Here is a 22,527-nt window from a genome sequence, read left to right as displayed (position 1 = left end):
CAGGTCACCACCCTCAGTGTCATGTTGTCTTCCTGTCTGTGTGGCAGAGGAAGTGGCCTCCCCACAGGTAAATGCAGGGCTGGTTGTCTGCAAACCTAAAGTCCCCCCCCAGATGCCCCTTGGGCAATCTTTTCTCAGACCATTCATTCAGATGGTAAAAATATTCAATTGGCTCTTGTGCCAGTAATAATGCTACATGTGCAAATGGTCCAGGCTAAATCAACACATAAACTGTGAGAAATATGCATAGATTGCTATTTATCAAGATTATTATCTATCAAGACCATTTTCAACCCATGATGTAAATTGAATTCCCATCTTCACTAATCTCAGTGCTTAAGGACCAGGCTGACTGCATCATCTGCTCTACTGTGAGAGCGCAAATGTCACTGGAGAATACTTATGAGGATATGTGAGAAGGGAACAGAGTTTCTCCACCTTTGATGGTGGCGTACAATAGAAATTGTATAGATTTCAGAATATATTTTAACAACCAAAAAATCCAGAGAGAGATGGAGCAATGCAGAGAGCAAGAGACCAATAGAGATGAGCTACGTCCCCATTTTAATAGACAGACAGGAGTGAATCAGAGAAGTAAAGACATGGGTCTCTGAGAAGACTGTGACATTTCTGCTTTAGAGCTAGTGACAACTGTCTCTGTTTACTCTTGTGCTTGACAGCTTGAGCTTTGTGAGGGTTTTCTGTAGATCTGTATGTGACACAAACGTTATGTTCACAATAACCTCTGACATATCCTGTGTGCAACCCTAAATATTTACATCAGTTTACAGTTTCAGAAGTAGTACATTGAGAATTACAATATATCAATGTCCCAAATTCACTGGTAATATTTGAATTTGCAGCACACCTTTGAACACCTTGCATTTTAATTTCAGTCATGAATTTACTTAATGTACATATTTCCAGACATAATATGCATACCGTTAATAGCATATGACAAAAATACACTGCCCAAGAGCCCCAATATTCACTTACCTTAGTAAACGTGATTTAAGTACTACTCTACCCACTTCTCTTCTCTGAAGATTCCTTATTTCTTGATAGCTCAAACACTTTTCTCCCTATGCACAAATTGAAGTTATTTTCATGATGTCAAAAAATATCATCAGGGGAAAACAAATTGTTGTAGTTCGCCACGGGGGCAGGTCATTCTGCGCTGTGACAGTCTCTAGCCGAGTGGTGTAGAGGAGCGAGACTAGTAGTCGCGCATTGCTCTGAACTCCGCCCGAATCACACGCGCTCTATTCTGGGATAATTGCCTTCAGCAAAATGAAAATATAAATGCTCTGGTTTGGTAATACATAGACTAAGCTACATATTTTTTAGCATATAGGCTTTTTGTGTAATCAGGTATCACTCAAATAGGGACAAATTCTGTACATCTCAGTGCCAATACGTTTGACACAGAAGTACAGTATATTATATCACATGACATAGTTTAAGGTCACTTAACTTTTTGTTGGGGTGGTGGGAGAATATACCCCAGTGCTTGATTGAATCTGGTGCACTGCTGTCTCATTTGCCAAAACACTCTGTCAGTCTCAATTTACAAGGTACAATATAGTCAACAGCTCATCATTTACATCAGTGAGTATTGGTTATTTTGTAAAATAAAGAAGACAAAAAAAATATTAATTGTGTAAACATTTCAAATGGAGATGACTGGAGGTTATTTTTTCTTGATTCTGAATAGAACCTTATATTGTGAAATTGTATTGCCATCTAGAGGTAAATTCAGATAAAGAAAATCACTATTTACATAGCATAGAATATGAAGAAGTCTTGTCTCACACTTTATTAGACCAGTGCATGTCATAATAAAACATCAAAATGGACATTACAAAAACAAGTAAACAAGAAATATGCCACACAAAACAAAACACAACAAGTGTACGGAATAAATGAGCAGATAAAATGCACCATTGGTTAGAGCCTGTCAGTAAGCATTTCACTGTAAGGTTTACACCTGTTTTATTCGGCGCACGTGACAAATAAACTTTGATTTGATTTGAAACATGAGCAATGACAGAATTAGAATCCAGCAGTTCAAGAGAACAAATTGACTTGGTCACACCGACCCTTTTAGTCAGATGTGAAAAAATAAATCATTCTGCAAACCTTAAGCAATCAATGAATCCCAGATTCAAAATCAATGCAGAAATAAATATGAGAGTGGATAGAGACAACACACAGACCTTTCCAGGAAGAGGAAGAAAGAGAGATAGAGACCAGTTCCCAGGGTTGGAATAAAGGTTCACTGCCCCCCCTACAAGGATCATTTTATTGTTTGATTTGATGACCTGCTGTAATTTTAAGGAAATGTGGTCTCTAAGTGCATAAAATATTATAAAAATAAAAGTGCAAGTTGACTGTTCTGCTGAATGAGTAGATCATAGGCTACGTGGAGAAGAAGTTGAACCTCTTCTCTCTCTGTCTCAGTCTCTGGGCATCCCTGGCAGAGATACTATTCCTCCACAGTCTGGTCAAACAGGGAGAGGAAAGGAGTATTACTGGCATTGTACACAACAAAGATAGTACCCAATTGCTGATTGATAGTCAGCATAAGTACACTAATACAATTGACAGAATTCAACTAAACATTTTCCAGCTACATTTCCAAGCCACCTCTGGTCTCTTGGCCGTTCCACCCCTACAGGAGAATCCCTGCCCAGCTTCCGAAAATGTCTGAAACCCTACCTCTTCAAATATTATCTCAGATAAGCACAGGCTAGGCTGAGTTTATTTCTGGACAGACTGAGATATAATGTAATGGGTCAGGCGGTGCATAGTTTACAGTCAAAATTCTAACCTTTTATTTTTGTCCGTTTTGAAAGCCCATTAGAAATAGGGAACTATGGATAGATATTTGGAACTTGGCCTTACTGGAGTACCTCCAGTTCTGTGCAGTTAGCCAGAGTCTGGATCAGCCTCTCTCCTGCTTGGCCACCAATATAGTTATCTGACAGGCTGACACACAAAGATAAAGAAGTTAAATGATGTCCCAGTCTGTGTTTTACACATAAATCTGGGTCAACACTCTCCTCTTCTAATGATTGAGAGAGAAACAGGTTCACTTCATATCATAGCTCATAATATCAGTATGTTCCATCAGTATGTTTCCTCTGAACCAGTTCAGGAAGTAGAATAAGCTGAACTTTGTGAGGACAATATAATAAAGGTGTGTCTTTACAAACCAATCAGCACTTTGAACCCTCTCTATACAGTGCTTTCGGAAAGTATTCAGACCCCTTGACTTATTGTTACATATGTTACGTTACAGCCTTATTCTAAATTGGATTAAATCATTTTTTTCTCATCAATCCACACACAATACTGACAAATCAAAAATAGTTTTTTATACATTTTAGCAAATTTAATACAAATAAAGAACAGAAATACCTTATTTACACAAGTATTCAGACTCTTTTCTATGCGACTTGAACTTGAGCTCAGGTGCATCCTGTTTCCATTGATCATCCTTGAGATGTTTCTACAACTTGATTAGAGTCCATCTGTGGTGAATTCATTTGATTGGACATGATTTTGAAAGGCCCACACTTGTCTGTATAAGGTCCCACAGTTGACAGTGCATGTCAGAGCAAAAACCATGAGTTCGAAAGAATTGTCCGTAGAGCTCCGAGACAGGAGCTTGTGTTGAGGCACAGATCTGGGGAAGTATACCAAAACATTTCTGCAGCATTGAAGGTCCCCAAGAACACAGTGGCATCCATCATTCTCAAATGGAAAAAGTTTGGAACCGAGCTGACCGCCCGGCCAAACTGAGCAATCGGTGGAGAAGGGCCTTGGTCAGGGAGGTGACCAAGAACCCGATGGTCACTCTGACAGAGCTCCAGAGTTCCTCTGTGGAGATGGGAGAACCTTCCAGAAGGACAATCATCTCTGCAGCACTCCACCAAGCAGGCCTTTATGGTAGAGTGGCCAGACGGAAGCCACTCCTCAGTAAAAGGCACATGACAGCCCGCTTAGAGTACGCCAAAAGGCACCTAAAGGACTCTCACCATAAGAAACAAGATTCTCTGGCCTGAATGACAAGGGTCACGTCTGGAGAAACCTGGCACCATCCCTATGGTGAAGCATGGTGGTGGCAGCATCAAGCTGTGGGGACTAGTCAGGATCAAGGGAAAGATGAATGGAGCAAAGTACAGAGAGATCCTTGATGAAAACCTGCTCCAGAGCGCTCAGGACCTCAGACTGGGGGCGAAGGTTCACCTTCCAACAGGACAATGACCCTAAGCACACAGCCAAGACAATGCAGGAGTGGCTTCAGAACAAGTCTCTGAATGTTCTTGAGTGACCCAGACAGAGCTTGGACCAGATCGAACATCTCTGGAGAGACCTGAACATTTAAAAAAAAAATATTTTTTTTCACCAACTAGGTCAGCCAGTTGAGAACAAGTTTTCATTTACAACTGTGACCTGTCCAAGATAAAGCAAGGCAGTGTGACACAAATAATAACACAGAGTTACACATAAACAAACGTCAAGTCAATAACACAACATAAAAATCTATGTATAGTGTGTGCAAATGTAGAAGAATAGTTGTGCAGCGACGCTCCCTATCAAATCTGACAGAGTTTGAGAGGATCTGCAGAGTAGAATGGGAGAAACACTCCAAATACAGGTGTTCCAAGCTTGTAGCGTCATACCCAAGAAGACTCTAGGCTGTAATAGCTTCCAAAGGTGCTTCAACAAAATACTGAGTAAAGGGTCTGAATACTTATGTAAATGTGATATTGCTTTATCATTATGGGGTATTTTGTGTAGATTGATGAGGGGGGCAAAAATGAATTCATATTAGAATAAGGCTGTAACGTAACAAAGTGTGAAAAAAGTCAAGGGGCCTGAATACTTTCCGAATGCACTGTACCTCTTTCATGATGACAAATCTAAAATGTCTGCCTTCATCCTAAACACACCAAAGTTGTACCCATGAAGCCCATTGGAATATTACCTGGTACTTTGACAGGTTCTAACATTGGATCATTTGACAGATTGCTGATGCATGTCTTAGCTTATTTTGACACATTCAATTATGTTGACTATTTTTTGTCCAAGTCTGTTCCCTAGCCATTCCTCCAGTTCAATAATCCCTGGAGCCTACCTGATCTTCCTCAGGCCTGTCCAGGTGGGCAGGTGTTTGATAAGCTCCTCCACTCCTTTATCTGACATCCTCATCCCCTCCAACCTGCAGGCCAGACACACATGGACAATACCACATCAGAAGTGATGGCTAGTTCATGCAGAAGTCAGATACTACTTGACATGCATGTTATCATTATTCTACTCACTCAATCTCCTCCATTGCTCTGTGCCCCTCCAGAGAGACCAGTAGGACCAGTGTGGTCCACTCCCCTGGGGATCCAGTCACCATGGTTACATACTTATTCAGACTACGGACAGATCACAAATCATTGGCAAAGATAACACTCTACAACACATTTGTCTCAGGCATGGCAAAGCCCACTACATTCTCTATCAGGAAGCTCTACTCACTTTAGCCTCTTCAAGAAGGTCATAGTCCCTGTGCCAAGGAGACTGTGCTCTCTTGATCCAGCTGTGCAGAGTCAAGGCTGTGGACAGGATACAGGTATTTAGCTCATACCCTTACCCCAGGACACACAGCATATCATAGGAATAGCTGTCAGTCATGGTGGTCATGCTGTGCTGCAGTGAGAGGTCAGAGTTGGTGAGGGAATCTCAAGAGTGAACGTTTTCTACCTGATCCCCTCCAGAGAGAGACACTGTCCAAGCCCTTTGACCAGGTCCAATGCTCCTTCAGCTGTCCAACCAGAGCACAGGGACAGACTGGGGGACAGAGGGATCAGCATAAGCATTGTTGTGTCACTGGCCAGGTGGGTGAATACAGGTAGGGGTGATATATAGAGAAACAAAGCGTGTCAGTTATTACTTGATTGTTCTGATATTTGGTAGGTTCTGGAGTGTTCTGGTCAGAACTACAGCTCCTCTGTCACTGATCACATGACCAGAAGAACTAAGGGGGAGAGAGTGGTGAAAGGTCAGAGTCAGGGCCAGAAATGAAACATAAGTAGGAATAGAGAGAATTGACAATCACTTACTTGAAGCTCTCAATGCTTTTAGCCTGCAACAACCCCTCGGCAAGGAGCAATACCACATCTTCAGATGTTTCTTTTGACTCGAGACTACAGAAAAATATAAACATGTTTATATTTTTTATGTGCAGCCTAAGATATTCATCTTTGGCCTACAAAACCCATGTAAAGCTCTTCCAACCCCCAAATTCATAACAACATAAGCCTCACCAGAGTTTCCTCAGACTAACTAAGGATGGTAGGACAGAGCAGAGCAACTCTGCTCCCACTCTACCGATGCTGTTGTGTGGCAAACTAGAGGAAAATATGAAATAGGTATAACTTAATACAACTAAATTAAATTAGACATTACAAACACTAACTACTTCCAAAGTATTCCCAGGTCCCTTCTTGCAGATACTTACTCTCGGTCCTGCAGCAGAGGGCATCTCTGGAGCACAGTCTGCAGAGACACTAGGTGGTGCCCTTGTACTGCACAGTCTACTAGGCTGAAACACAAGAGGCAGGAACATACAACAGGGAGAATATTCAGTAACCAATTGTGAGCCATCTTACACACATTCCTGTTGATGTAGGAATAACAGAGGACTCTGCTTTCACCTTATGGTCACGGTAGACAGAGAGCTAGCCATGTCTGCAGAATCACCGCTGAAAAACAAATGAAGCCATCTCAGTTAAAACAGAAAGAGCTGTTATCTTTATCTTCACATCTAAAAATATTTTGCAAATAGATAACGAAAATGTATTTTAGCTTTACCTGGTAGGAGTGTGATTTGTGCGTTTTTCCAAAGTAATGTGTACAGTGGTGTGGTTTACCCTGCAAAATAAATTCACACATACATTATGAATATCATGTTCTATTTTACTATACTTCTAAATATTACCCCAATGCCAACATGAATTCTCACCTGATGGTGTGTATGTTGTGGTTCAGGTTCAAGCAGCAGGAGACCAGGTTAACAGCTGTTTCTGCTGTGATCCACGTCTCCTCAATACTGATGGGAAATACACACAGCCTGTTAACCTGAATCATACACACTCACACAAGAGATCCCACACACAAATGCTATTCCCATATCCTCCTCACCTGATACAGCGTTGGACATGACCACACCTCAGCTGCTTCACCAAGTCTTCAATCACCTGAACATTCAGTCCGTTGTTTCTTATACTGAAGGGAAAAAGTCAGTAATTTAACTTACAATAACTTGCAGAGTCAATCACCAGTGTATGTGTGTATATGTGTGTGTGTGTGTGTGTGTGTGTGTGTGCTTGCGTGCGTGCGTGCGTGCGTGCGGGCTCACTCCAGGGTGTGTAATGAGAACAGGGCAGTCAGGCTGTTCTGTAGAGCCAAAAGGCCTTCTCTCTGCATGGTGTTACAGGATAACCTACATACACAAGAGAAAACAGTGTTCCCCAGAATCATAGAGGAAAAAAATACTATAAAGTGTTGATCCCATGTTTCATGAGCTGAAATAAAAGATACCAGAAATGTTCCATAAACACAAAAAGCGTATTTCTCTCATATTCTTTGCACATTTTTTTTACATCCCTGTTAGTGAGCATTTCTCCTTTGCCAAGATAATCCATCCACCTAACAGATGTGGCATATCAAGAAGCAGATTAAACAGCATGATCACTACACAGGTCCACCTTGTGCTGGTGACAATAAAAAGCCATTCTAAAATATGCAATTTTGTCACACAACACAATGCCACAGATGTCTGAAGTTTTGAGGGAGCATGCAATGGGCATGCTGACTACAGGAATGCCTACCAGAGAATTGAATGTCCATTTCTCTACCATAAGCCACTTCCAACTTAGTTTTAGAGAATTTGGCCTCACAATCGCAGACCAGGTGTAACCACACCTGCCCAGGACCTCCACATGCGGCTTCTTCATCTGCGGGATCGTCTGAGGGGAGGGGGGGCTGAGGAATATTTATGTCTGTAATATAACCCTTTTGTATGAAAACAGTCATTCTGATTGACTGGGCCTAGCTCCCCAGTTGGTGGGCCTATACCCTCACAAGCCCACCCATGGCTACACCCCTGCCCAGACATGTCAAATCCATAGATTATGGCCTAAATTCATTGATTTCAATTGACTGATTTCCTTATAAACTGTAACTCAATAAAATAGTTGAAATTGTTGCATGTTACATTTTTACAGTGCCTTGCGAAAGTATTCGGCCCCCTTGAACTTTGCGACCTTTTGCCACATTTCAGGCTTCAAACATAAAGATATAAAACTGTATTTTTTTGTGAAGAATCAACAACAAGTGGGACACAATCATGAAGTGGAACGACATTTATTGGATATTTCAAACTTTTTTAACAAATCAAAAACTGAAAAATTGGGTGTGCAAAATTATTCAGCCCCCCTTAAGTTAATACTTTGTAGCGCCACCTTTTGCTGCGATGACAGCTGTTAGTCGCTTGGGGTATGTCTCTATCAGTTTTGCACATCGAGAGACTGAAATTTTTTCCCATTCCTCCTTGCAAAACAGCTCGAGCTCAGTGAGGTTGGATGGAGAGCATTCGTGAACAGCAGTTTTCAGTTCTTTCCACAGATTCTCGATTGGATTCAGGTCTGGACTTTGACTTGGCCATTCTAACACCTGGATATGTTTATTTTTGAACCATTCCATTATAGATTTTGCTTTATGTTTTGGATCATTGTCTTGTTGGAAGACAAATCTCCGTCCCAGTCTCAGGTCTTTTGCAGACTCCATCAGGTTTTCATCCAGAATGGTCCTGTATTTGGCTCCATCCATCTTCCCATCAATTTTAACCATCTTCCCTGTCCCTGCTGAAGAAAAGCAGGCCCAAACCATGATGCTGCCACCACCATGTTTGACAGTGGGTATGGTGTGTTCAGGGTGATGAGCTGTGTTGCCTTTACGCCAAACATAACGTTTTGCATTGTTGCCAAAAAGTTCAATTTTGGTTTCATCTGACCAGAGCACCTTCTTCCACATGTTTGGTGTGTCTCCCAGGTGGCTTGTGGTAAACTTTAAACAACACTTTTTATGGATATCTTTAAGAAATGGCTTTCTTCTTGCCACTCTTCCATAAAGGCCAGATTTGTGCAATATACGACTGATTGTTGTCCTATGGACAGAGTCTCCCACTCAGCTGTAGATCTCTGCAGTTCATCCAGAGTGATCATGGGCCTCTTGGCTGCTTCTGATCAGTCTTCTCCTTGTATGAGCTGAAAGTTTAGAGGGACGGCCAGGTCTTGGTAGATTTGCAGTGGTCTGATACTCCTTCCATTTCAATATTATCGCTTGCACAGTGCTCCTTGGGATGTTTAAAGCTTGGGAAATCTTTTTGTATCCAAATCCGGCTTTAAACTTCTTCACAGCAGTATCTCGGACCTGCCTGGTGTGTTCCTTGTTCTTCATGATGCTCTCTGCGCTTTTAACGGACCTCTGAGACTATCACAGTGCAGGTGCATTTATACGGAGACTTGATTACACACAGGTGGATTGTATTTATCATCATTAGTCATTTAGGTCAACATTGGATCATTCAGAGATCCTTACTGAACTTCTGGAGAGAGTTTGCTGCACTGAAAGTAAAGGGGCTGAATATTTTTGCACGCCCAATTTTTCAGTTTTTGATTTGTTAAAAAAGTTTGAAATATCCAATAAATGTCGTTCCACTTCATGATTGTGTCCCACTTGTTGTTGATTCTTCACAAAAAAAATAAAGTTTTATATCTTTATGTTTAAAGCCTGAAATGTGGCAAAATGTCGCAAAGTTCAAGGGGGCCGAATACTTTCGCAAGGCACTGTATCTTTGTTCAGTGTATTATCTTCCTTCTACTGCCAATCATGCTGTACTTCTGTGATTTTTTCAAATTCAGTGGTGTTATTTTAACTTTTTCAAATTTGATGAATTTCAGGTTCATTATCTCAAAGGTCAGGCAGTTTTCCCAGTCCCATTCTCACCTCAGTTTGACCAACTGAGCAGCACAGCTCTTCAGAATCTCTGCTAGTTTCTGCAGATGGTCATCCCCAAAATGACACTCTCTCAGACTGAAGGATCCAGGGAACATGAGGCAGAAAAAGAAGGTGAGTGACTGAAGCTGTGGGGAGATAGATGTCATGTCTATGAGTTATATGGGAGAGGTCTGATATCATTTATACTGGCAATCCTTCCCGTTTCAATATGTTATTTTTCCGAGAACAAAATAAACAATGCTTCCTGTTTGCCTAGCTAAATGAGTTCACAGTATGGTATTTGTGTTGTTACTTCAATTGATGAGCAGAAAGTAGCCTTTTTGTTGTCTTACCTCAGAGTTTTGCCACAGTCACTGTCCAGTTCAAAGCGGATGAGCGACCTCTTCTCAGTTCACAAACTACAGACAGACAAAACAATATACAGACTTACAGCACAAACTATATGGCAGGGTTCCCCAGTTACATTCAGCTGTTGGACGATTTTTCCTTGAGCGGATGGTCGTGGAGCCAGAACTTAGTAATAAATCATTTGTACAAATTGACGACAAGAATCCAAATCAAATCAAATTGTATGTAGATGTTCAGATTTCACCTTACATTGAAATGCTTACTTAAGCCCTTAACCAACACTGCAGTTTTAAGAAAAAAAAGTATTTACTCAAATAAACTGAAGAAAAAATTAAACAAATCAAATAACAAATAAATAAGGAGCAACAATAAAATAACAGTAGCGAGGCAATATACAGGGGTACCGGGTACAGAGTCAATGTGCGGGGGTACCGGTTAGTCAAGGTAATGTAGGTAATATGTACATGTAGGTAGAGGTAAAGTGACTATGCATGGATAATAAACAGAGTAGCTGCAGTGTAAAAATGGGGGTGGGGGGGGGGGGGGAACAATACGAATAGTCAGAGTTGCCATTTGATTAGCGGTTCAGGAGTCTTGTGGACCTCTTACGTCCGTTTTGACCTATACTTGGCGCTCCAGTACCGCTTGCCGTGCGGTAGCAGAGAGAATGGTCTATGACTAGGGTGACTAGTGTTTCTAACAATTTGATGGGCCTTCCTCACCGCCTGGTATAGAGGTCCTGGATGGCAGGAAGCTTGGCCCCAGTGATGTACTGGGCTGTTCACACTACCCTCTGTAGTGCCTTGTGGTCGAAGGCCGAGCAGTTGCCATACCAGGCGGTGATGCAACCAGTCAGGATGCTCTCGATGATGCAGCTGTAGAACTTTTTGAGGATCTGAGGACCCATGCCAAATCATTTAAGTCTCCTGAGGGGGAATAGGAGTTGTTGTATCCTCTGCACAACTGTTTTGGTGTGTTTGGACCACAATAGTTTGCTGGTGATATGGACACCAAGGAACTTGAAGCTCTCAACCTGATCCACTACAGCCCCGTAGTCCACAATCATCACCTTTGTCTTGATCACATTGAGGGAGAGGTTGTTATCCTGGCACCACAATATCAGGTCTCTGACCTCCTCCCTATAGGCTGTCTCATTGTTGTCGGTGATCAGGCCTCCCACTGTTGTGTCGTCTGCAAACTTAATGATGGTGTTTGAGTCGTGCTTGGCCATGCAGTCATGGGTGAACAGGGACTACAGGAGGGGACTGAGCATGCACCCCTGAGGGGCCCCCGTGTTGAAGATCAGAGTGGCAGTTACCTACCCTTACCCCCTGGGGGTGGCCAGTCAGGCAGTCCACGATTCAGTTGCAGAGGGAGGTGTTTAGTCCCAGGATCCTTAACATAGTGGTGAGTTTGAGGGCACTATGGTGTTGATCTCTGAGCTGTAGTCGATGAATAGTATTCTCACGTCGGTGTTCCTTCTATCCAGGTAGGCTTGTGTCACTGGGCAGCTCACGGCTTTGCTTCCCTTTGTAGTCCATAATAGTTTGCAAGCCCTGCCACATCTGACGAGCGTCGGAGCCGGTGTAGTACAATTCAATCTTAGTCCTGTATTGACGCTTTGCCTGTTTGATGGTTTGTCTGAGGGCATAGCGGGATTTCTTATAAGCCTCCGGGTTAAAGTCCCGCTTCTTGAAAACGGCAGCTCTACCCTTTAGCTCAGGTCTGGAATTTTTTTCCCTCTGGTTGCACATTTAACATGCTGGTAGAAATGAGGTAAAACGGATTTAAGTTTCCCTGCATTAAAGTCCCCGGCCACTAGGAGCGCCCTCTCTGGATGAGCGTTTTCCTGTTTGCTTATGGCTGAATACAGCTCGTTGAGTGCAGTCTTAGAACCAGCATCCCAAACAGATATAGTATTTGACAAAAACGGAATCATTTCAAACCTTGATTGCATTCGGATACAATCACATATGCCTCTCTATTTATGTGTCGGAATAATTTGGAACAGATTTCCTAAATTAAAATCACTTTGAGCTGATTTCCTGGTGATTTTACAATATTTTATGTACTACAGCAAAAACTATTTTAAAATAATATGCGCTCAAAAAACTTCAGACAAATAAAATCACATGTGGGCCGAATTTAGCCCGTGGACCTCCTATTGGGGAACACTGCTATATGGGGGTTCTAGACAAGTAAATGTTAACTTTGCCAATATGGCATTGTTCGACAGATTTTACCTTACATCCACTTCAACCACTTTTTCACAGGTCGTCACTGTGTTCAGAATGTAGAGAGCCCCCATCTGAGTGAGTCTGTTATCATCGAGACTGCAGATTAAAACAGAACACAGCTGTACAAGAAAGCACAACAAACCCCCACAAAGATAGAACAGATGCATCTGCTTCCACTGATTAAACATTATTGTATAAGGTTTGTTTAGGGTCTAACCAGAGGAGGTAAATTGACGGACGTTTATCTTGGTGAAACAAGACAGCGCTAGCCGTGATGGAGTTCACTGTACGGACTGAAGGAAGATAGGCCATTGTAATGAGTCTTACTTCACTGAGCTAGCAATCCGCAGCCTTGGCAGAGAATCCACAAATCTCTTCACTCCCTCATCTCTCAGAGGGTTACTGGATAAACTTCACCGTTTAAAAGAATGGGTTAATATCCATAATGAGAAAAGTTGGTAGAAAATGTGTTGAAAAACTGCCAAGATACTGCAACCCTAATTTTCAGCGAGGGAAAACACAGTTTGATCATTGAGGAAGGCATATACACTAGTAGTGTAAAGTATTTCTGTGAATACAGTGCAGTAGTTGTGAGTACATCATCATTTATAAACCCTGTTCTTTTTGCTAAAATGTGGGCAGTGTGACCCAGGTACAGGGATGTGTTTGAGGAGAGAGGACACAGACACTCACTCCAGGTCAGACAGATGAGGACACTGCTCCAGGATCCCAGAGAGTATCTCCACTGCTCAGTGTGTACTCAGAGAGTCTGCAGAGGGAGGCAGGCAGGCAGCATAAGCAGATAAAACACATTCACCTGTAAGTTGCTTGTTCTGCATTCATGTTGACAAACTTGATGAAGGCTTCTCCTTGTGGCCTTAAAAGCACATCAATATGTAAGGTATTAATGTAAACACAGTTATATATATATATATATATATATATATATATATATATATATATATATATATATATTACATAAAACAAAATGTATGAACCACGTGAATGAGCGGTGACCTGAACATCCTGAGCCGTACATACCGAAGTTCCACAGCTCTGACACGATGGCAGTCTATCAGAGATCTGACCAATAACAATGCTCCATCCGTAGACATCTGGACATGGCTCATACTGTGGGAGGCAGGGGAGAGGCGAAGGAGAATGATGAGAAATTAATATCATTCACTTTCTAACTTTACCAGTGTTGTGACCTTGAGATTATCATTACTGAGCAGGGTGAAGTGTTCTTACTTAAGCAGCTGAAGAGATTTCCTCTTAGGCAGGATCTTCAATAGATTTTCAATAGCTTCGTCTTCCAGGGATCCATGGGAGAAACTGATAATATCGCAATATTATGTTTGAAGACTGCTGAGAAAAGAACTACAACAGACAACAGGCAGAATATTTTCAGAGAATTGGGAAGGAGGAAAACATATAACCTGGTAAGAAATAAAGAGAGAAGAGAACACAGCCCCAGATACTGTAGTAAACCCTGAAAGACAGAGACAGAACACTGACAGAGATAGAGGTAACAGTAGAACTCACTCTAGCTCCAGTAGGCTGGGACACTGTACCAGTCTTCTACATAGCTTGTTCATGTCAGTGGGATGGATATCACTGAGTTAGACTAAAACAAAAACATGTTTGGGATTATATTTCAGGATTAAGACTAAAACAAAAACATGTTTGGGATTATATTTCAGGGTTAAGAGAATGGGACATAAATTCAGTTAAAGATGCACTATGGTTCCTGGTTGCTAAAACTCTAATAGTTTGTCTAATTTCAGTTTATGTGACAAAGCAAGCAAGTATAGTGTAGAGAATCATTGTACCATCTAAGCCTCTGTGAAATATATTTTCCATAATCCAAAATATTGTATTTTCAGCTGTTTGAAGTTGGTGTACAAAACCAAAAGTAAAACGCACAAAAACTAATCTTAATCACGTGAAGCATAGAAATAGAGCACATAGAACAAATCTACCGCTTCTTAGACTTGCTTTCAATGAGAATGATAGGTAAATTATTTGTGAAAACATTTTTATTTTATTTTATTTATATTGACAGAGGAACTTAAAGAAAAAAGAAAAGAGCAGGATGCTAGACCTTTACCCTCACCCTTACCCCGTCCCCTCCCTCATCCCAATTTCCCTCAGCCCAAGCCCCGCCCACTCACACATTCAATAAGATGCAGAACAACTACAAGAGAAAAAGTGTAAAGTAGAATAGCCCCCCCAAAGGACCACTACACCCACCCACCCCTCCCCCACAGAACAGTTGCATCCACCCAACCACCCACCCACAGGACCGCTACAGGTACTCAAGATCATTTGATGCATGATTTTATCTTAACCACGCAGAACTCCAGTAGTGAATGTTGTTGCTTTTTGCACAATGCATTCGCGCCACCGAAAGCTCTAATTGAGAATGACAGACCTATAACTCACATTTCTATGTGAATTTGGTCGGGTCGCCCAAAAAGTTACATATCGTTCTGTGTCCTACCTGAGTTTCTTACACTGTTCCAATCCTGTTGATTGTATTCTGAAATAACAGAGATTCAGTGAACGGTTATTAGGACTACAACATCTTACTGAGTCATAGAATTGGTATTTTGAAAGCAACATCATCAGAAAGAGGTGTTATTATACAGTATATTGCTATTACTCTGTTGCTCTATTACATTTTACTGGAGAGGAATTTCAGAAACAACTTCTTATTCCCCCCATGACTGATAAATATAACAGTTTTATAGTTAATAATCATCACAAATGCAAACATATTACTAGACATGAATTTAAACACTTTCTACCATTCCGGTTTCAAGCATGTCTGTTTGTTTACAAAAGTGTTGGTCTGTATAAGACAGTAATGGGATGTGAATACCTGATATTCACTTCTCTCATGTTCCTGTGTGAGCACAGGGTTCCAGCTAGGCTGCACAACTCCTTCCATGTTGACTGCATTCTCACTGACACTAAAACAAAATGAGGGTATACACAAACTCCCTGGTCAGAAAAAAAGCTTTTAAGGAAAAAAAGCTGACAAAAAAGGAAGAAAAGGAAAAGACATTTGAGTTGCTGTAGAAATTCTTACTTGATTTCCTGTATGTTGCTAAGCTGAGGCAAGAGGTCCAACAACTTCTTCAGACCTTTGTTTTCCAAAGCATTGTTGGAAATACTGACAACGGTGGGGGGTGGGGGGTTATGAACAAAAACAAACAGGTCCTTGTATATGTGCATACCAACAATTATCCTTATTGCTATTTCACACTCCAAAGCCTCTCCCTGAGAACACTTACTCCACCATAGTCAGAGCAGAGCAGTCCCTCAGATTCTCACACAGACGGTCCAAGTGAGGGGGACGAAGAGCACAGCCCGTCAGACTGCACACAGGAACCATGGGAAAAGAGGATGGAAAGCGGAGACAATGTCATACCACCTACAGTAGAAAACATTCTCCACATCATTAGTAATATAAAAGTGAAAATATTGTACACCCCAAAGTCTCTTAGAAATCTGGTGTTTCTCTATCCCCTAGAAAAAAAGCATGGACACAAGAACAGGGTCTTGCAGCCTGTCATGGGGATGTATGGGGAAAATGCACAACAGTGAGTGGTAACCCACAGGGCACACACTGGTTGAATCGATGTTGTTTCTATGTCATTTCAATTAAATTACATTGAACCAACGTAATAGACATTGAATTGCCGTTTGAGCCCAGTGGGAAGGGTCTGAGAGGAATTTACAGGACATTCTAAAAAAAAGTTGTATAATAGGGACCACAGTGGTATCATAATTTCTTACATGATTATAACGTCTGGTTTGGGCCTACAGCAAACCCCTTGACAGAGGAGACACCCTCTGAATAGTGAAGCCACCAGGAAGTGATGGGGTAGTGTGGTGGTTTTAGTCTGGTTGCAGTTTACGCACACAACAAGGGTGCTGTCTATATTGGCTTTATCTAAGAAAATAAAGGTTGTTATGCATAACATACCTGATGTCCACTTGAACCACATCAGGACATACAGACAGGAAACTGGTCAGAATCATCAGCCCATCAACAGATATGTGGCTGTCATTCAGACTGTCAAGACACAGACAATAACCGTATTAAGCAGCATAACTAGTTTCAAACATAATATGGGACAGGCACAAGATCATGACTTTATCAAAAGTCTAACACTTCAAAAAAAGATCAGTCTTACACAATCTGTTTGGAGACGTTCAGCTTCTGTAGAGAGTCAATCAGGACCTTGAGAGTACCAGCCTTGATGTTGTCTTCTGACAGACTGCAGGGGCCACAACATAAAACCAAACAGAAAATCAGATTCTCTAGACATATTTACGTTCCTTACCCACAGTGTGATGTGACTTGCTCAAGAACACTGGGTACATTTGTACTTACTCTAGGAGAGTGAGGCCAGGACTTCTCGCTAAGAACTGACAGTCTAGTCATCTGATCGGTACTCAAACTGCAGTTTAATAGGTTGTATGACACATAAAGAGAGGGAAGAAACAACAGCAATGTTACTCCTGGTATTCGAAAGCTCTTTATAAGAACCAAACAGAGAATATCATACCTGACAGTCAGTCCAATGTTTTTCTTATAACTTGAGACAAATAGAAAGAGAAAAAAATGGATAAGAGAGAGGCTGATTGATACAGTACAGTAGATTTCCCTATGTGGTATAGATAAAACAATGGAACAAAAGCAACATTCTCTCAACAAGAACTTGAAACATTAGCTTGATTTGCATGGGCCTGTTGGTACACCAAACACTGAAAAAATAAATGAAAGTTGCACATTCTTTTATTTCCCTTCGCTAAAACACAAAACTCACCCTTATATGTCTGAGCTTGGGAAAAACAGGACGTTGATGTCCTTCATTCCACTGCAAAGAGAGATAAAACATAGTTTACCGGTATATACTACCCAATACTTGTTTTTTTTTTCTTCACTTCTGATAAAGTATGCACATTTCTTCTCAGTACGGCAGTCAGTTAACTGGAGGTTCTATTTGTGAACACATGAAGTCTCTACCCACTGGGCATACACTTGTTGAATCAATGATGTTTCCACATCATTTCAATGATATCACGTTTAACCAATGTGGAATGAACGTTGAATTGACGTCTGTGCCCAGTGGGTATTGTCAGATCTAAAAACATACTCAGTATAGACTTCCTGGATAGAGGGGCAGGAAGTCATCTTCTCTAGAAGGGTGTAGATAATCTCCAGAGAGCAGCCATTCTTCCCCAGCCTGGAAACATACAACACACACAGGCTTCTTAACAGAAATGCAAGCTTGCTCAAATATAGAAATACACTTAATAAACATGAAGGGCTATGATCAACACATATGATCCAGTCAAGGAAACAACACACTCACAAGATAGAGGCTAGACTGGGCAGCTTCAGAATGAGGTCAGCGATCTCCCCGACTCCTCTGTCGGTCAGGCTGTTGTCATTGAAGCTGTCAAACAGACAACGGTTCAGTATCAGACCAACTAAACCATGGCAAAAGTGGTACTGTATCTTTAACCAAGTTTGGTTAGTTCTTGATAAAAGGGTCTATAAAATCTTAGAGTCATGGTAATAATCTTTGGTTGTTATGGTAATTGAATAATGATCTACTTGAGCTCCGTGATCTGTGGACAGCTCTCCAGGGCTCTGGCAAGTTTGGCAGCTCCCACATCAGTGAGGTTACCACAGATAAACCTGGGGAAGAGGAGCAGAATTATTCACATCACACTTAGACATTCACACACAAACAAACAACTTTGAAAGTTGGTCCTTTCAAAACTGAGTTACTCAGTTAAGAAGGACTCACTCAAATCTTTTCAGGGTTGGTAGTCTGGGGAGGATGCTAGACAGTTTATCATACTTGCGGCTTCGAAAACTGAGGGATTGAAAAAAAAGAGGAAAAATGAAATGTAGTTTCATGCAGGATTATTATTGTTTAGTACACAGTGTATAAATGAGTCATGAACTCACATTAGGTAGTCGATGTGCTTGCAGCTGGGTAGAATATCTAGACACTCTAGTTCCATAGAACAAGCTCCAGAGTCCAGCCCCATTCCCACTCCAGCAGACAATACAACAAAGGCCAGGGAATCCAGATCTACAGGGTTCAACGTGATATTCCTTAGCTCAAATGAATGTGATCCCACCACCTCCCTGGCCAGGTGTGCATCCTGGGTCTCCTGGATACAGTAGCACAGCTCCACTACCTTGGGCCCAGTCAGGTTGGTGCTCACTGCCAGACTCCGGAGCAATTTGAGAACCAGTGCCTGGCGTTTCTTTACCCACCTCACAGCCCCTGCTCCCTCAACCAGCTGGAACAGGTAAGGAGAGCAGGCTGGGGCAGCAAGCCCTACACAGAGAGGTGGAGGGAATCAGTGAAGACCGTCTTGGGGTCTGATTTCATGGTCCAGTGGGTCTTGAGGTTCAACTTCTTCCTAAGCTGGGCCTCTGTGATGTCCTCGCTGGTCATGATGTGTAGCGCACCCATAAACTCTTGCATGGTGAGGTGCATGAACGTGTAACCCTGGCCTTTAGATCCATCCTCATGGGTCAGGTCCACCTGTGAGAGGAGACCAGCCTTGGTGACGAAGTCCAACAGGTCTGGTGGAACCTGCTCAGAGAGAAACACGATCCTGCTGTCCTCCAGACCCTTCATGGCCATGCAGCTCTGCTGTGTGACCTCTGCCCTGTGAATCTGCAACAAGGGCATGACCCTCCCTGGGCATCGGCTCAGAAAGGCACAGAGGATCTGGAGGTAGACCTGGGTGAGGGTGGTTGGCAGTTGGGGCAAAGCCTGGGACTGAGACCCACCTCTGGAGTATATGTGATCCAAGCACACACAGCAAATATGGCAGAGAGCTGGCAGGTAACACATGGTGAGGAGATGATGGTTGGCCAGTAGGTGACTGACTACCTTCTCCTTTAGATCCAGATCCTTGTCCTGGAAGTACTGTTCAGCATATTCTTTCACACTGCGCCAATTGAAGCCTAGCAGCTCCCCAACGCAGTCCACAGAGCTCTCCAAATGTGTCACATCCCGAGGCCTGCAGGTATTCAATAGGGTGCATCCTGGGAGGATCCTGCGACTGCATAGCCCTGATATCAGCTCTGCCATGGGTAGAGGGCACTGTGGCTCGAACGGGCTACTCAGACTCCCTGAGTGGGTGATTTTAGTGTGAAACTCATTGTAGCCATCAAAGATCCAGCATATTTTCTCAGGGTTGTGGAGGATTAAGTCAAGAACAGCAGCACCCTCCTCCTCCCCACCCTCAGGTGGGAGGAAGAAGCGAAAAAGCAGCTCTCTCAGAGACAGCGGCCGAGCCATGAGGTTGAGCTGGCGGAACTCTGGCAGGACCAGTAGGTGAAAGGAGGGGAAGACATCCTGAGCCCAGCGCTGTCCAAGGCAGTGCATTAGTAGCGTCTTCCCTGACCCTGCCTGGCCCAACAGCAATGTGACCCGGGCTTCTGAACCCAGGAGTGAGTCAACGGCCCCCTCCTGGAGCTCTGGTGGGCCCAGCCGTCAATCAGCCCTGTCTCTTGGTCTAACCAAGGATTTGTGGCGCAGACTTACCCAGGCCTCTTCCAGAGAAACCTTCACCACACCTTGCATCACCCTCTTCCAACTCTGTAGTAGACATCTGCTCACAGCAGCCTTGTAACTTTCTATGTGGTCTGGATACAAAAAAACATCTTATAAATGAACACTAAACATATTCCTGACCTGAACACAAAAACATGACAATATATTTTTTAGATGTTCATTACTTTGTTTAAAAAATATATTAGTGACTGTGTACTAATTTAGAAACAACTCATACTATGGAGAGAATGATTAATTTCAAGTAACAGAGCTAGCTCACACAGTATACAAGTCTTTTCAAATTCAAACCCCATGACAAATATTACTGACATGAAAAGACTGGTGTTTACCTATTCGTGGGCGATTCAGACAGCACTCTTGAGATGGCATATACTCATCAACCAGGGTATGACTATTGTTTTCAACAACTTCTTCTGAGAAGAATAACAAAAGGGAGAGAATCCAATAAAGGAAATATAGGAGAAACCCAAGAAAAGACAAAGCACCTCAATTAAACGGCATTGAATAAGACATCCTCCTTGTAGATAAATAAGTGACGTCTGAGACAAAACATGCTTATTGATTAGGTGTCCAATCAGTCTAACATTTGAGGCATGGAAATGGAAAGGAAACCCTGTCCTGGCTCATATTGACATCTTCCCCATATATGCATAACTAGGCTATAATGTGGGTATTTTGGATAGTCAATATTGGCAGGCACATGCACATTACATACATACTTACTAGTCACAGACCCGGCCACAGACATCAGCCGTGATTCCAGAAGCATTGGCATGTTCTCGCAGAGCATGCAAACCATTTGAATAAATTGCAGACAAATAGCAGGTTCTGCAGTCCTGAAGTAATTCAACAACCCCAGGATGCGCTCTCTGTGGCTCGCAAGTTGCACTAGCCTCTGCCACGAACTGATGTCCATCATTTCATAGAACATGATGAGAAAACCATCATCTTGATAGCTCAGAATGTCTGCTAGCTCATGTGTCTCCTGTGTCAATACAGTCTGGACATCTTCCTCTGCTTCTACATCTTCCATTGCCATCAGCTGTACAAACGTAGGCAAATGAATGAATGAAACTTCAATTTGATTACGTTTCACCTACACTCTTACAATTAGTGGTGACTCAAGGAACCCAGGAGTTCCTCAAGGAACCATTCCTGTTCAATGGTTATTGGAGGAACCATTAATGGTTCAATGCAGCAATGGGTTCGTGGAGGAACCCTGGAGTGGACGCGTGGCTTATAGTAGAGGCATTGCTTTAAGATATTTTTAGCCAGCCATAAATGTAATTCCTGTTCATCTGTTCTGTTGTACTGTCATCACGTGTTAAGGTTGAACACTGACAGTTTTGGAGCTTTTGTGAGGCTAACAGAGGCGTATGTGATCTTCAAGAGCCTATGCAAATCCGAAAGTAGGAATTGATAACACTTTATTACTGTATGTTATCAGAAAGGTTCATATGATTAATATTATATGTAATATGCATAAATTTTAATTTGCAGTGTAGAAATATAACATGATTTGCCAGCAGCATACCACCCTGCATCCCATTGCTGGCTTGCTTCTGAAGCTAGGGTTGGTCCTGATCAGTCCCTGGATGGGAGACCAGATGCTGCTGGATTTGTTGATGGAGGGCTAGTAGGAGGCACCCTTTCCTCTGGTCTAAAAAAAATATCCCAATGCCCCAGGGCAGTGATTGTGGACGTTGCCCTGCTGTCTTTCAGATGGGACTTTAAATGGGTGTCTTGACTCTCTGTGGTCACTAAAGATCCCATGGCACTTATCGTAAGAGTAGCGGTGTTAACCCTGGTGTCCTGGCTACATACCCAATCTGGCCTTTATACTGTCATGGCCACCTAAACATCCCCAGTTTACAATTGGCTCATTCATCCCCCTGTACAGTGCCTTGCAAAAGTATTCATCCCCCTTGGTGTTTTTCCTATTTTGTTGCTTTAAAACCTGTAATTTAAATGGACATATATTTGGATTTCATGTAATGGACATACACAAAATAGTACAAATTGGTGAAATGAAACGAAAACATTTACTTGTTTCAAAGAATTCTAAAAAAATAAACAAAAGAAAAGTGGTGCGTGCACATGTATTCCCCCCTTGCTATGAACCCCCTAAATAAGACTTTGTGCAACCAATTAGCTTCGAAGTCACATAATTAGTTAAATAAAGTCTACCTGTGTGAAATCTGTGTCACATGATCTGTCACATGATCTCAGTATATATA

At 42.2% G+C, this 22,527-nt stretch overlaps 1 protein-coding gene and 1 pseudogene across 1 annotated transcript in view; both read right to left on the bottom strand.

Annotated features, from left to right (window-relative positions):
* Positions 1-1,205, bottom strand: part of LOC135524443 (copine-2-like) — a 39,664-nt gene extending 38,459 nt beyond the window's left edge. The window contains exon 1 of the mRNA XM_064951979.1: positions 997-1,205. The gene's annotated coding sequence lies outside the window, so the exon portion shown is untranslated. The remainder of the gene's footprint in view (positions 1-996) is intronic.
* Positions 1,206-2,729: 1,524 nt separating this feature from the next.
* LOC135525016 (protein NLRC5-like) lies at positions 2,730-21,329 on the bottom strand (annotated as a pseudogene).
* Positions 21,330-22,527: the final 1,198 nt, after the last annotated feature.

This window comes from Oncorhynchus masou, chromosome 31 (genome assembly GCF_036934945.1).
Source record: "Oncorhynchus masou masou isolate Uvic2021 chromosome 31, UVic_Omas_1.1, whole genome shotgun sequence".
NCBI classification, from domain to species: Eukaryota; Metazoa; Chordata; class Actinopteri; order Salmoniformes; family Salmonidae; genus Oncorhynchus; species Oncorhynchus masou.
Note: the sequence above shows the minus strand (reverse complement) of the source record. Positions and strands in the feature narration are given on the sequence as shown.